Below are 16532 nucleotides of genomic sequence, written 5' to 3' on the forward strand. Positions count from 1 at the left end.
AGCCAGGGCAGACTCAGGCCACCAGAACACCAGCCACACCACAAACAAAGGGGATAACAGGCAAAAGGCATGGAAGGAAGACTTGGCAATCACCCATAATTAAAAACAACCTTATGACAAAATAATTAAGAGTGCATATTCTTGGAGAAAGGCCAAGATAGTGGAGTAGAAGGATACTTGTATCTTATCCTCTCCAATAAATACACCAAGACTGACATTCACAGACACACCCATCCACTCAGAACATCTGCTGAAATTTGATAAAACATTGCCATCTTCAAAAGACAAAATGTGCCACCAATCTGGTAGGAGAAACGGAAAAAAGAAGGAAGAAAATGCAAAATGGTTTGGGGTTGGTCCTTTGAAGAGGGAGCAGCAAAGGAGGGATAGTGCTGGTTGACTGGGTCTCCCCCTTTCCAATGGAGAGGTCAGCAGGATGGACAGGGAACCTCTGAGGCTCAGATGTGTACAGAACCGCCCTTGACTGACAGAATTAAGTTATATGGGCACAAAGTGTGTCAACAACTCCCAAAACTAGAAGTGAATCAGGGATGGGAAGGGACAGGCTGCTGGATCCAGGCAGACTCTGGTTGACTGTACAGAGGTAACCCTGGGGGACTACAGTGTGCTGTGGACAACTGCTTGGATTGTATACAGATCAGAACAGCCTGGGCCCCCCATAAAATAAGAAAAAAAAAAATAAAGCAAAGCAACATTGCTGGCTTGCCTGAGGGAAGGGGAGTTTTGTCCTTTGTCTCTGCTGACCCACAGCAACATAACTGGTGATTTCTCAGAAGAAGAGAGATGAGGCTCAGCCACAGCCATCATACCCACCCAGGCAGAGGCAGGGTTGAAACCTGAATATGTACCTGGCAGTTCTGCAGCCTCATAGGTGGGACTGAGACTTGTTTACATCCCCAGACATATAGGAAGGTTCTGTCCTGGTGCGTCTATGAACTCGCACCTCTAAGACAAATGAACAAGGAGCAGAGTTCTGGCAAAGAGCAGGGACTAGGGCTGGTGTGGCCATTTGCCTCAAGCCCACCTACAGAGTGTGGAACAGATGTGGAGTGGGGAGTAGCACTGAACAGGGGAGCAACCAACCCAACTACTGTGCAGGACTGCTGCACCTGGACACGGCATTGGGAAGGGGCACACCCTGCCCACCTACCATGCAGGAGAGCAGCACCAAGATGCAGCATTGGGAGGAGATGTGACATGTCTACCTCCAGGCACTGGGAGCAGCACAGACCAAGGGTGTGACCAGAGGGTCTCTGGAACCAATGAGCTGAGTTCATGAAACAAGGCAGGGGCAGGAGCTGTGACAACCACAAAACAAATAGGAGTCCCCATTCAATAGCCAGGGTAGGCTCTGGTTAACAGGTTAATGGCCACATCCGTAACCAAAGGGATAACAGACAAAAGGCACAGAAGTAAGACTTGGCAACCACACTTATTTAAGAAAGACCTCTTGATAAAATTATTAAGGGCACACAATCTCCACGGGAACATCCTCTCTTCTTTTTCTGTTCCATTTTCTTTTACTTTTTAAATGTTACTTCTTAAATAATTTTTATATTTCTATTTTTAATCCCTTTTAAAATTTTCTTTTAAAATACTAATATTATTATCTTTCAATTTGTCCAATTTCATTTTTATCTTTGTTTTGTTCTTCTGTTATGATGATACTCTGTTCTCAAATATTTTTCTTCCTTTAATGTTTTAAAAATTCATCCCAACTCAATTGTTATCTTGTTTCAATATGTTCTTCTGTTATTGATTATACTGCTTTTAAAACTAATTTCTTTGTGCTTAGTTTTATTTCTGCATCCACTTTATATAAATAAATAAACTCCTAAAGGACGACAGTAGATAACTGATACTCCATAAGCCATAGTGCCAGAGAGATATAAGCAAGATGAAGAAGCAGAGCCACCTCTCTCAATTAAAAGAACAAGATAAATCCCCTGAAAGAACAATCAATGAAATAGACATTGATAGTCTACTAGATGATTTCAAGAAAGGAGTGATCAAAGTACTGAAGAAACTAAAAGAGATTGTCTATAGAGACAGAGAATATGTCAAAAAACGAAATTGAAACTCTAAAGAGGAGCCAGTGAAAATTGGAAAACTCATTTGCTGAGATGAGAGTTGAGCTAAAGGCTGTAAAATGTAGGCTAGATAATTGAGAGGAATGAATATGTGACTTAGAAGACAGGACAACAGAACAGCTGAGAGAAAACAAATAAAAACCAATGAAAGCAATATAAGGGACCTATGGAATAACATAAAGCATGCCAACCTACTCATAATGGGGGTCCCAGAAGGAGAAGAAAGAACAAAGGGGATTGAAAAGGTATTTGAAGAAATCATGACTGAAAACTTCCCAAACCTAAAGAAGGAATCAGATATCCAAGTACAGGAAGCACAGAGCATCCCAAACAAGGAGGTCCCAAACAGACCCACACCAAGACATATTACAATTAGGATGACCAGGGTTGAGAATAGGAAATGATTCTAAAGGCAGCAAGAGAAAAACAAAGAATGAGATACAAGGGAACCCCCATAAGATTTTCAGCTGATTTCTCTACACAAACAGTACAGGCCAGAAGGGAGGGGCAAGGAATATTCAAAGTCCTGAATGAAAAAATGATGCAGCCTACGATACTTTATCCAGCAAGGCTATCCTTTAGAATAGAAGGAGAGATAAAGAACTTCACAGACAAGCAAAAACTAAAAGAATTTAGCAACACTAAACCTATGCTAAAGGAAATATTGAAAGACCTACTCTAAACAGAAAAGAAGCAGGATGCTACAAAAAGGAGAAAACCATGATTGGAAAGGTGATTGCTACAATGAATTACAACAGAATAAACATGAAATCATAAAAGAGGACATCTAAATCATTAAGGGTGGGGGAGGCGAACAAGAAAATGTACAGGTTTCTCTCTCTCTCTCTCTCTCTCTTTTGTTCTTGGTAGGATGAGTTTGAGCTTATATTACTCTCTGTTTAAAACAAACAGATATAGTAATGGGTTAATATATGTACAAAGTAGGGTAACCACAAGCCAAAAAGTTACAATAGAGTCACAAAACTAAGAAGACACCAAGATAATAAAAAGGAAAATTATCAAACCACAAAAAGAAAATGAAAGGAACAAAGAGGAAATACCAAATCAACTGCAAAACAAAGTTCAAAATATAATAAACACATATCTATCAATAATTATTATAAATGTCAATGGACTAAATGCTTTAATCAAAGGATATAGAGTGCAGAGTGGATAATAAAGCAAGTATCTACAATACACTGTATACAAGAGACCCACGTTAGGGAGAAGGACACACATAGATTGAAAGTGAGAGGATTGAAAAAGATATTCCACAAAAATGGAAATGACAAGAAAGCAGGAATATCAACAGTGATTTCAAATAAAACAGACTTTAAAACAAAGATTATAAAGAAAGATTAAGAAGGACATTTTATAATGATTAAAGGAGTCATAGATGAAGATATTACACTCATTAACATATATGAACCCAACATAGGAGCACCTAAATACATAACAGATAAAAAGGGAAAATTTGATCGGAATACAGTCATGGTAGAAGACTTTAACTATCCATTAACATCACTGGACAGATCTTCCTTACATAAAATTAATAAGACAACATAGAAATTAAATGATAAAATAGAACAATTTGTCTTGGTTAATATTTTCAGAACATTATATTTCCCTAAAATAGAATATACATTCTTCCCAAGTGCACGTACCACATTTTCTAGGATAGATCATATACTTTGGCACAAAAGAAGCATTAACAATTTGAAGAAGATAGAAAATATTTGAAGCAACTTTTTCTGAACACAATACCATAAAAGTAGAAATTAACTACAGAAAAATAAAGGAGAAATAAATGACAGCATGGAGATTAAACAACATACTACTTTAAAAAAAAATGGGTGGATGATGAAATCAAAGAAGAAATAAAAAAACACAGTGAGACAAAAGATGATGAAAACACAACCACACAGAACCTATGGGATCCAGAAAAGTCAGTGCTTAGAGGGAAGTTTATAGCGAGAGAATCAGGTCTACCTCAAAAAAGAGGAAAAACTGCAATAAACAATCAAACTTACCACCTAAAAGAATTAGAAAAAGAAGAGCAAAAAATAACAAAAGTAAGCAGAAGGAAGGAAATAATAAAGATCAGGGAGGAAATAAATAAAATAGAGATATTAGAAACATTTGAAAAAATCAAGCCAAGAGATGGTTTCTTGAAAGAGTAAACACAATTGACAAAATTATGCTCTATGCTGGAAATTGACACAACAATGCAAACTGACTATAACTCAATAAAATAAAAATTAAAAAATAAATATATTAACAAAAGAAAAAAGAAAAGGTAGTTTCTACTCACCAGACTGGAGGAGGGGACTGCACCCCATGCGGGGTCACACTCCATGGGAAAGCCTGGGGTCAGGATCGGAGGAGCAGGGTGCTGTGGACAGGATCTGTCACAGGGTTTCTGCAGGAGGGGAGGGTGAGGCATGTGAGCAGCCTGAGGACTGGCCATTTGAGTAAGTTCATGGGCTCTGGGGTGGAGGGGCTCCCCCAAGTGTCTGGACTTGACTCTGGGTGAGTTGGGCAGGTGGACAGTGGCTCAGTGTGAGTCCAAGTCCAGTGGAGGAGGTAGTGCGTTAGATCTAGAAGGACTCCTTCTGGGGTGGGAAGGCCCATAATGGAGGCAGGAGGCCAAGCCCAGGTGACTGAGAACAGGGTGTGTCCTGCACAGGCCTGCAGGGCAGACGAAAGCATCCAGTCTACAGAAGGTGGAAACATGGTCCATACAAGGGCTCAGCTCAGATGTCACCCCCTCAGAGGAGCCTTCCTTGCCTGCACAGTCTACAGGGACAGCCTCCTCCACGCACATCTCCAAAGCAGACACCTGCTCCATCTCCTGCTTAGCATTCAGGACCCGGGCCCCTGCTCCACGCCCAGCCATGGTTCCGCTGCCCTGAGGAAAAGCCCTCACAGGAGCCATCAAGCCCTGCACGACCTGGGCCCCACCTCTCTGTCTCTTCTGCCACCACTGTCTCCACCTGGCCCTCTTCTCCTCCACTCCTGCACTCCCCCAGCCCTGTGTGCTCTCCAGAGCACGTGTCTCTCCTAACATGCTGTGTGTGCTCACTGTGTCTCATCCACTGCATGCCTCCCACCCAGGTCAGTACCCAGTGCACAGTAGGGCTCAGTAAGTAGAGAATGAATGACTCTTACCATCACTGCTAGGAAGACCTTTGTCTGTGGCCTACAGTGATCACACAACCGTCACACATTCGCTGAGGTCCTACTGTGTGTTGGGCGGGTTCCATATACCGGGCACAGCAGGGAGTGAAGCAGGCAGGTCTCCATTCTCATGCAGCAGACAGCCTGGTGGGGGACACAGAGAAAATTAAGTATAATATACACAATGTCCGGAGGTGATATGTTCCATGGAGAAAAATAAGGTCAGGGAGGACATTTGAGCAGATTCCTGGAGGTGTTCAAGAAGCAGGCGGAGAGAGATCCTGGCTGAAAGAGCAGCCAGTGCAAAGGCCCTGAGGCCACAGTGGGATGCGCATGGAGGGTCTTAGTTATCCGTGTGAGTTCTTAGTCCTGCCTTGAGTACGTATGTTGCTTTTATTTGTAAACCTTGATTTCACCTTTAAAGCAAATTAAACTGCATCATCAATCTGCATAATTTAGCCAATTCTGTTTCAGGTGTTGTGGGCACAATGGCGGGCTAGTTACTTGGGTTGGTAAAGAATTACCAGCGTCTGAGAAGGGTGTAGGAAAGTTTAATAGGGACACTGCTATAGGCAACATCAGGCCACACAGGCAAGAGGTGCCTACACGAGTGCCAAGGTTGAGTGTGTGGGGTCTGTTATTGGGGGGGGTGCTGTTCACACAAGGAGGAGGGGGCTGCATGATCAATTCATGCACAGGTACCTGGTTGGTTGTGAGATCTGTCAGGGGCTTCTCTGAACAACAGGCTTTACCACTTTAATAAGGGCAGGATGTGAGGCCTCTCTTCCTGGGGCAATGAGTTTTCATAGGGTAAACACACAGCAAGAGAAGATGTTTTATAGCTTGTGGAAATGCAGGTGTGCAAAGGGTCCTGCTGTGGGGAGTGGGAGGTAAGGTGCCATTGGGCTCTAGGCACACAGAGAGCCCAGGGGTGAGGGTGTATGACTCTAAAGAGTGCCACCTGGCTTCACACCAGGGACTTTATGTGAAAACAGGAGAATCTAGGTTGTCAGCACGTGTCTACTCAGTGACCTCCCTAAGCCTAGCTCTGTCAGGCACCAGGTGGCTGTGAAATGAACATGAAGGTCCCACCCTGAGGACCCCAATGAATGAACATCTTGACATTCTCAAGCCCCTTCCCCTGCAACACCACCCCACCTCATCTGGGTCTCAGGCTCTGACCCTGATATCAGTGGCACCTTTGTTCCCTATATCCAGCTCCTCTGGACGTCTCTGTGATGAGCTGTTCCATGTCAGCGAGCCCCAAACTGAGCTCTGCCTTTACCCCATGAATGCTTCCTCCCTGTGAAGCCCCTTGTGAAGGAGCCACCACAAGCAGGATCCTTCAGCCCTGAGTCTCTGCCTTCCCCACCCCTCCGATTTCCCCCAGCCCATGATCCCCTCTGGAGGTCCCTATTATCCTCTCCCTCCCACTTCAGTCTTGGGCTGCACACCAAATCCCTCTTCACAATCTCCCACAAGACAGGTCCAGGTCCACTTGGGGACACTGAGGTGACACATGCGGGTGTTGCTGGGAATGAAGAGCAGGATCCTGAAGCAGAGGAGAGGCAAGGGCTCCCAATCCACCAGAACACAGGCTAAAGTGGGGGCAAGACACCCATAAAGGGTGAGGCAGGCATCACACTGCAGCCCCGCCCTCTGTTCCCCCAGGGTGCCCTGTGTTTCCTGCTTTGGCCTGGGGGACTTCCCCCCTCATCTCTGTTAGAGGGGTGCCCATTCATTCATTCACACCCTCATTCACCATGTACATGGGTCCTGCTCAGTGCCAGGCCTCAGCTGGATGACAGCTCATCCTTGGGGACACAGCTCAGATCTCACCTCCTCCATGAAGCACTCCTGGATTCCCACCCCTCCTGAAGTTCCTCTGGCCTCAGTTGGGACCACTAGGGCTGAGACCACACTCTGATTACCTCCCAAGTCTGTGATCTCTCTGAAAGCCCTGGGCCCAATGTGGAAAGAGACTCAGAAAAATGGGGCCAAAAGGGGCTAAGAAAAATGTTACTAGTTCTCTATTACAGAGAAGGGCACTGAGCAGAGAGAGGGCAGTGTCTAACCAAAGCTACAGAGGAGGGTCTCAGTGAGCCCTCCCTTGGCCCTGTTACTAGTTCTCTGTTACAGATGAGGACACTGAGCCACAGAGATGGAGCAGAGCCCTGCTATAGCCTTGGCCCCACGGCCTGTGTCCTTTATTACTAGCTCAATGCTGCCAGCAGGGGTGTGGGCCTGGAATGGAGGTTGAAAGCAGCCTGACCCCCAGGACCACTTCATACACAAAGTCAGTCTCAGGAAACACCCCTCAAGACATACTCAACACCCCTGGGATTGGGACCTGATTGCTGTTCCTGGAAGCTGGCTGGGCTTCCCTGTGAATTGGCCCAGGAGATGCTTGGGACAGACACAGGGCCCCTGAGGCTCCCTGTCCCCAGATGAGCAGCTCTGGTCCCCTTGACTGTCCCTGGCAGAGGCCTGATGACACGAGGTGTTGGTCGGGTAGCCAGCTGTGGAGATGAGGAAATGGGAGCCACATGCAGGTACATGCAGAGGTTCAGGTATTCACTCAACAATCATTGATTCAGGCCTTGCAGTGTGGCTGGCCTGGGCCCAGGCCTGGGTGTCCTGTAGTGAATACAGTCAACCCCTTGAGCCTTCTGGGAAAGCAGTGCTCAGAGAAACGGGCCCTCAGAGCCCCCATCTTGCTCCCCATGAACAATCACACTGAGATGAGGCTGCAGCCATGGGTCCCAGTGGAGGGTGAAGGGAGGAAGGAAACCCAGAGTGGGCACTGACCATGAGCCTGGACACTGGAAACAGATGGCCTGGGCTCTGTAATCTGGGGTGGTCACCTCCCCTGTTCTCTCTGTGCCTCAGTTACTTCTGCAGAAATGGGTGATAACGCCTGTCCCTGCCCCACAGATTTTCATGAGGAGTCAGTGATCTCTTATGCGTGTAGGACAGTGCCTGGCTATGGGTCAGGATCCTGCTCACCTCACAATAGTCTGTCCCACTTTAAAGATGAGAAAGCCAAGGCTAAGGGGGTTATGAGACCAGCCTGGGCTAGCCCCCTTCTCATGCTCTGCTGTCCAGGTCTCCTGCTTTTACATCATCCCTCTGCCCCCATATCCACCCAGCAAAGTAGGTGCTGAGAATCTGAGCAAATCAGAGTATGAATGGAGACACACCCTCTCCCCAACTTGGGCTCTTGGGGCGGTGGGCAGGATGGGGATATCGGGCTCCCCCAGACTGTCCAGGAGGCCCAGCATGTCCGTCACCTCATTTCCACTCAACACTGAGGTGTGTGTCCAAGGGCCAGAGGGCGATGGAGTAACCCAGGGTGGGTGGATGCTAGGTAGGTGTGGGAGGCAGAGAGTGGCCCCTGGAAGACAGTGTCCAGGCAGCCAATGTGTGGGGAATGAGGGTGCCCAGAAGGGGCAGAGGACAGAGTCCAGCCTGGACACCACCCCCTGCTGGACCCTGATCTGGGGTGAGAATTGGAACAAGCCAGGGCCCCGCTAGGACTCCTCATCCAGCAAAGAGGTGAGGAAAAGTTAAGGAGACAATGGAGGCTGACCCCACCATGCTCCCTGTGTGAAGGCGCTGCTTCCAGGATCCTGGAGTTTCCTTAGACCTTTGTGAAGTGGCTGCTGTTTCCAGCCCCATGTGGGCAGAAGGACTGAGGCAGGGAGGACAGAGTGACTCAGGACAGAGCTAGGATTCATCCAAGAGTGTCTGCTGGGCCTCTCGCTGAGAGCAGCCTCTGGGCATCATGGACTCAGGAAGTGTCTTGTCCTCCCTCTTAAGGCTCCTGGCATGTTAGGCAAGAAAGGTCCCAGCGCCCATACCTGGGCCTCTCTGGGTGATGCTGACATGTGGGATCATGATGGTCCTGGGAAAGGAGAGAGAATGTAGGCTGGGCGTCAGGTCTGCATCAGATCCTAATGATGCCCCTAATGTTGTGTGAACTGGAAACTCCCTGACCTCTCTGTGCCTGGCTTTCCAGCTCTGACTCAGAGGACTGCTGTGCTTGGCACACAGTAGGACCTCAATCAGAGGAAAAAGCCAGCCCTTCCCCAGGAACCTCTCCTCTTACATGCCCAAAGCTAAGCCCATGTGCCACACATCACCAGAGCTGATACTTGACAAACAGGGCAAGTGAAATCCAGCAACCCTTCCCTCCTGCCTGAGGCCCTTCCCTCCTCAGTGAGTGGCTCAGAGCAGGTCTCTGCATCCCAGAAGCCTGAACTGAGCCTTGTGACCTGGAGGAGTCCCTGTTCCACTCAACTTTTTTTCCAGTTGCTTCCAACAAGCCACAAGAACACCTGGTCAGTCTCTTAGCTGCAAGGTCCTCCCTTTCCAAATTCCCCCATCACATCCGGGCTAGAAGATGTGAGTTCCAGGGCACATGACCATCCAAATGATGACTTCAGGGAAACATCCCTGCCCACACTGCACTCTTCAGAGCCCACCTTCTAAAAGAAGGGGTAGTGACCCACGGTTGTGCACAGTTTTATCACAACACAGCCCTCACCCACCCACCATTGGAAACATGTGAGAAGCAGAGATTCCCAAGTGCCTGGACCCCTGTCATCCAGAAAGCAGAGGTTAGGGTAACAGACAAAAGGGGAGAAAGTAGTTTCATACTATGTATCTGATAAGGGTTAACACCCAAAACATATAAATAACTCTTACAATTCAACAGCAAAAAAAACAAGCAATCTGATTTAAAAAGTGGGCAGAGGAACTGAATAGACATTTTTCCAAAGAAGGCACACAGATGTCTAACAGGTACATGAAAAGGTGCTCAACATCACTCACCATCAGGGAAATGCAAATCAAAACCACAATGAGATATCCCCTCACACCTGTCAGGGTGGGTGTCATCAAAACACAAGAGATAACAAGTGATGGTGGTGGTGTGAAGAAAAGGGAAACTTCTGCAATGTTGGTGGGAATGTAAATTGGTGCCATCACTCTGGAAAAGAGTAAGAAGACTCCCCCAAAATTTAAAATTAGAACTTCCGTATGATCCAGCAAGTCCACTGCTGGGAATATATCCAAAGGAAATGAAATCACTATGTCAATGAGACAACTGCACCCTCACGTTCACTGTATCATTATTTACAATAACCAAGATATGTAAACAACCTAAGTGTCCATCAACAGATGAATGGATACAGAAAACGTGACACATATATATGTATATATAATGGAATCTTATTCAGACTTTAAAAAAATGAAATCCTGCAATTTGTGACAACTTGGATGGACCTTCAGGGTATTATGCTAAGTGAAATAAATAAGACAGAGAAAGACAAATACCTATGATCTCATTTATATGTGGAATCTACAAAATAAACCGAAACCCATAGAAACAGAGATCAGGTTGGTGGTTGCCAGAGGTGAGTCAGGGGGTGATTGAAATTCGGGAAGATAATCAAAATGTACAAACTTCCAGTTAGAAGATAAACAAGTCCTGGGGACATAATGTACTGCAAGGTGACTGTAGTTAACAATACTGTGCTGTGCATTTGATAGTTGTTAAGAGATTACCTCTCAAAATTTCTGATCACAAGGAAAATAGTGTGTGACTATGGGTGAAGACTGAAGACAGACGTCAAGTAAACTTAATGCAGTGATCATTTCACAATATGCACATGTAATAAGTCATTATGCTGCACACCTAAAGCCAACAAAGTTATGTGACAATTGTATCTCAGGAATACTTATCCCAGGAAGCGGGGGTGCGAGCCTGGATTACATACTGCAGGAGCTGCCTTTGTCCTCCAACAGCAGAAGGTGGTAGTTGTGACAGGGACTGTATGTCCCTCAAAGCCTAGAATGTTTACTGTCTGGACCTTCACAGGGAGAGTGTGCAGACCCTGCCCTGGAAGACGGTGGTCATGGCAGCAACAACGGCCTGCCTGTGTGCAGGCTCAGCCCAGACATCTCCTGTGCTCTGCTGTCACCGCATTTACTTCCCTCCACACCCTCAGAGGGAGAGGCTTCAATGTTCCGATTTTACACAAGAGAAAACTGAGGCTCATTTGCTTTGAATTATTGACCAAGTGGTGGGGGAAGCTTTGAACCCCAGTGTTCTGATTTCAAAGCCACATCTCAGTCCTGATTTTTAGAAGGTGGAGGTCCAGGCACTGGGGACCCTCCACCTTCCTCACTTGTAGTCTTACTCTAGGGCTGCCATCCCCGAGGCGTCTGGGTGAACACATTTAATCCGCTTACTCTGCACCAGCTGAGCCCTTGGCTGCCAGTCTGTTGTTGCTGCCTGACACCAGCTGAGTTTTACAAGTGAACCATCACCCCCTGCCAACCCACCTGCCCTGCTATGTGTGGCAGACCCCTCCTAGCCTGGTCATTCTAAACCCTTAGCTCACACATTTGCACAACTGCATCGAAAGGGCCCTACTCCCTGTGTGGAGGTATCGACAAGGGGAAGGGAGGGGAGTTTTGGGTGGCCCCTTACTCTGAACGTGACACATGACAGGGACATGTTCATGTCCATAATGGCACTCAATTTGAAGCTAAGAACATGGTCACAACGAGGGGTAAAAGCTGAGAGGCTACAAGGCTGCTGAGAAGGGGGCTTGACTATTGAATTGTAAATGTGTAATTTAATTTAAAACTTAGCCCCCTGGGTGATAAGAATTTGCCCCTAAGGCCAGAATTGGCCACCTGACCCCTGGGAACCCCTCAATTCCAGGATGTGATCATCTGAGCATGGAGAGGGCTTAAATTGGGGTGCTGTCCTCTCAGTCATGGTGCACCTGCCCACGTATGAACCCATGAACTGCAGTTCTCACACATCAAGGCACCTCTCATGCCCTGCCAAGGAGGCCCAGGTCATAAGGAAGGGATGACAGACTGTGAGGTCACACGTGTGCCCCTGCAGGTGTGAATGTTGTATAGGGAAGAGCCAACCCCCACTCTCACCTCCAGGAGGGGTGCTGGAGGGAGCAGGACTCCTGAGCCCCTAGGCTTAGCAAGCATCCTGGCTGAGGGTGGGGAGGCTGGCCACTCTGAAGTCATAGGTCAGATGGTAGATTGGGATCCCACCCCCACAGCTCACCAGTGAGACCGTCTAGTCTGTTTTCTCTGTAAACTAGAACCCAGTCACCCTCACCCTCAGAAGTGGGGGCAGCCTGTGTAAATTAAAACACAAAGCCCTGGGCTGTTTCAGGTGCCCGGGGGTGTCCAGCCCCCCTAGGCCGGGCAGGTGGGAGAGGAGATGTATGAGTTAGCAGGTGTGAGAGCAGAGCTGAGACTTGGCTGAGTGCATGCACTCTAACATCCAGGAACTGCTAGCTACCACTAGCAAATCTGTTCACTGAGGCCATGTGTACTCTCCCTTGTCATTTACAATCCCCTGTTTGAACAGAGGCCTCTGGAGTCTATTAGCCACATTGTTGCCTGTCACCACACTGTTGCAGTTCCAGGGTCTCCATTTAGCCAGCTTGAAGGAATAGTCAAAGTTTTTCTTAAAACCAGTGACAGAAAACCAAAGTGGCTTAAAGAAGCAAACAGGGCAGGAGAGAATGACTTACCTAACTGAGACATCCACAGGGAGATTGGTTCAGGCAGGGCTGTACCTGGTGCTCAGTCACATCAGCAGAAGTCATCCTTCCCCACCTCTGGGCTCTGCCACTGGTGTCATCTTCACATGGCTCTGCCTTTATGAGAGCAAGATAGTCACCAACTGCCACAGGCTGACATCATCACCCCTCAACTCCCAACTGAAATAGAACTTCTCTGCTCCCAGGATTCCAGTAACTAGGCCTGACTTCTGTGGAGCCTGATTGGGCTGGTGCCCAGCCCTGAGCCAATCACAGTGGCCAGGGAGGATGGAAAATGCTGATTGGCCAGATCAAGGCCATGTGACCATCCTCTCCAGGAAACCTGTGAGCTGTTCACCTGTTTTCAGGTTGGGAGAGTGTGATGTCTCCCAGAGGATCCTGCTACTAGTACAACCTGCAGGTGGCACAATGAGCTGAAATGAGCCTGTCTGCTTGGTGACAAGTGACAGGTCACTTAGTGGTTCCCTGCTCCAGGGAGGGAGGCATGTCCAAACAGTATTGGGGCTTCAGAGCCAGAATGTAGTAGAAAAGCCTCCCAGTCTCCCAAAAGGTGGGAAAGTGAGCAGTGACACTGGAAAGGCACTCCTCTCTGTGGCCCTTGGCTTTCTCCTTGTTACAGTGGAGAGTGCAGTGTTGCCCCTGACAGCCCACTTCCCTGCTGGGAGGCCTTTGCAAAAGGTGGAGAGTGCTTGGAAAAGCCCACTTATTCTGAGGAACTGTTATTGCTCCTGGTGGCATTATTATTTTCATGTCACTTGTGAGGTGGGCCCTGAGGGGTCCCTGATCTGGGGGCACAGACACCCACAGAAACTTGGCCCAGTACTGCTGTTCATTCAACAATGACTTACCGAGCACCTACTGTGTGTCAGATTCCCAGGGTAGAGTAGTGGTGTTGACAGCACAAGCCCCTGCCTCACCTCATCTCTGCATCCCAGGTGGGGTCACCAGAATGGGAGTTCAGGAAGCAAAGGACGTGGCCGAAGCCTTGTGGGAACCCCTGGGTTTTTCTCTGTGCTGAGGGCACTAGCAGCACACCGATTGTGGGACTCAGTACCCGCAGGACCTAGCATTGATGGGTAAAGGAGAGAGGCATTTCTACAAGCCCATCCTCACTAACCCCAGGCTCTGGAGGGCAGCTCCAGTCTGCCCAACCTCAGGGGGCATCTTCCACCATCCTGATCACCCTCTGGTATTACTCCCCGCTCAGATACACTTTTCCCTGTGGCAGCTACACTCAGAATATGTGTTTGTTTCTCTCCCATGTGTTTAAGTGGACTTCAGACACATGATAGTGATGGAGTGGCTAAGCCTCTGGGCAGATTGCTGGGTGACCCGCGGAAATTGCTGCACATGGTGAGCTCCCTTCTGCCAACCAATGGGCCAGGCCCCACCACTTTTCTGTCTGTTCTACCTCACTTAATCTGCACAGACACTCTGTGCAGGACATCCTGTTATCCCCCATCTCTGATGACCTTGGGTGGACAAAGCTTGGGTTTGAGAAAGTTGCCCAGGTCACATTGTTGACAAGTGGGGAGCTGGGGATTTGCACCCTGGTCCCAGGAGTCTGGATCATGGAAAGGCCTGGGTGGGGCAGCTTATTGCCAAGGGAAGTCCTGCCCAAGCCTCTCCCATGAGAGCCCACCCAACAGCACATCTAGCAGAGTCAGCATTTCCTGGACCAGATGGACAGAACCTCAAAACTTCTTTGCAAACAGATTGTTTCCATGTTCTTTTGCAAACACAGAAAGGCCACAGGCCAGGGAAGGATAAGGCCAAGAGTGTTTTCATTGGGGAGAGTGAAGGACAAGTGTGAAGACACACAGCACTCCCAGCAGCCTTCTCGGCAGAGCCTGCACTGGGTGAGCAGCTACCATGACTACCTATCATAACACTGTGAGGTTCATGCCTGTACAACCCTGCCTGTGAGAAGAGCAAAGTGAAGCTCAGAGAGGTGTGGGGACACTCCAAAGACAAACAGATAAGGTGGGATCATCACCACCATGCTGTGCTGGGACAGGCAGTCACCTGTCACACTGCTCATGCATGGCCCGCTGGGAGTAGTGAAGGCCTGATAGGAGCACAGGAACACTGTGGTGAAGGTGATGTTTCTACCTGGGACAGCTGGTACAGGGGGCTCTAGCTGATTCTTCATTGTGCCTGCTTTGAGTGTCAGAATGTTGCAGCCTCATGTAGAGGAAGGGCTGTCTCCTTTCCACACCGGTGCACAAGGAAGAGCATGCACACACTGGCATCACCATAGACCACCGGAAGGATCAGGATCTGGAGCTCAGAGCAGAAACTGCCAACACCAGGAACTGGTGCAAGAGGAGGACCTGAGTGCTCCCTGAAACATTTCTAATTTTAAAAACATACTTAATTAGGGGGAAGTGATAAAAAGTTGATCCCTTCAAAATATTCTGTTTTCCAAGGAACAATAGCACCTCAGCATTGTAAGAGGATTAACTCAGTCGTCAATAACCATCACTATAGGTATGAGAAAACAGTGTTAGGAGTTACAAAAGGGTCTCAAAATCATGCAGGTCAGAACTGAGAACCGTCCAAAGCATGTGCTGCATGATAGCCTCTCTAAGCTACCTGAGGCTTGGTCTGCTCCTGACACAGGGCAGATGGTTCTGAGAAAACCAGACTCCTCAGGGGACCCCAGGGAGTTGACAGAGTTGAGTTTGGGTTCCTGATCACCTTCTAAGTCTGGAATTTTGAGATTCTTCTGCACCTGTCCTTCCTCCAGAACAGAATCTGATTCAGGCGGGATTCCAAAGACTGAGGCATGTGCCAGGCAAGAGAGCAGGCATGGCTGGATGAGCGCATCGCCAGTGCCATCAACAAAGAGGCCAGGGCACTGAGATTTCCAGTGATTTAGCATCCTGGCTGGGAGGGGTCATGTGTTCTACAGTGAGTTCTGAGTATCCTGCACCGCCCTCGAGGACCTGCAGGGGGCGCGCGAAGCCAGCGTGTCTTAGGTGGCGGTGCGCATACGCAGTCCGCGTCAGCAGCCAGCATCTTCCCTGGGGGCGGAGCTTGTTTTCCTCAGGACTGAGCGGGCGGCGCCATGGAGGCTCCAGGACAGCGCTGCCTGCGTGTCCGCGGGAGGAGGACGCTCCCCGCCCACTGTCTGAAGTTACGCCGGTTTCCCACTGCCTGCGCCCGCTTCCTGCCGGGGTGTGTGTGGACCTGACCGAGCTGGGGCCCCGGCCGGCTGGGCAGGAGGGGACGGGTGCGCTGGCGGGCCCGCTTCGACTATTCTCCTCGCCCGCAGGGAGCCGGTGAGTGTCCGCGCCCCTGGTCCTCACCGCCCGGGTCCACCTCCCCCGTGTGATCAGGGGTGTGTACACCGCGGGTCAGGAGCGGGGATGCAGGTGTGAGTGTCCCCGCTCCCCCGTGTGATCGGGGGTGTGTACACCGCGGGTCAGGAGCGGGGACGCAGGTGTAATGGGAAAGGGGCTGAGAAAGTACTGAAAGAGTTAAAGTGTGTAAATCACATTATGTTAATTTTTATATTTTAAGTGTGTCAAAGTCAGAGTTTATCGTGCTTTTACTTTCTTGTCTTTAAAGGCATGCAATCATTTATTTTATACTTAAAATATGCTTCTCAGCTTATCTCGTTTTCAAGTCAAAATAC

General features: G+C 48.4%; 1 long non-coding RNA gene across 1 annotated transcript in view; it reads left to right on the forward strand.

Annotated features, from left to right (window-relative positions):
- Window positions 1-15283: 15283 nt before the first annotated feature.
- Window positions 15284-16532, forward strand: part of LOC141578411 (uncharacterized) — a 46295-nt gene continuing 45046 nt past the window's right edge. The window contains exon 1 of the long non-coding RNA XR_012508804.1: window positions 15284-16176. This is a non-coding gene — a long non-coding RNA (uncharacterized LOC141578411). The remainder of the gene's footprint in view (window positions 16177-16532) is intronic.

Source organism: Camelus bactrianus, chromosome 8 (assembly GCF_048773025.1).
Source record: "Camelus bactrianus isolate YW-2024 breed Bactrian camel chromosome 8, ASM4877302v1, whole genome shotgun sequence".
NCBI lineage: Eukaryota > Metazoa > Chordata > Mammalia > Artiodactyla > Camelidae > Camelus > Camelus bactrianus.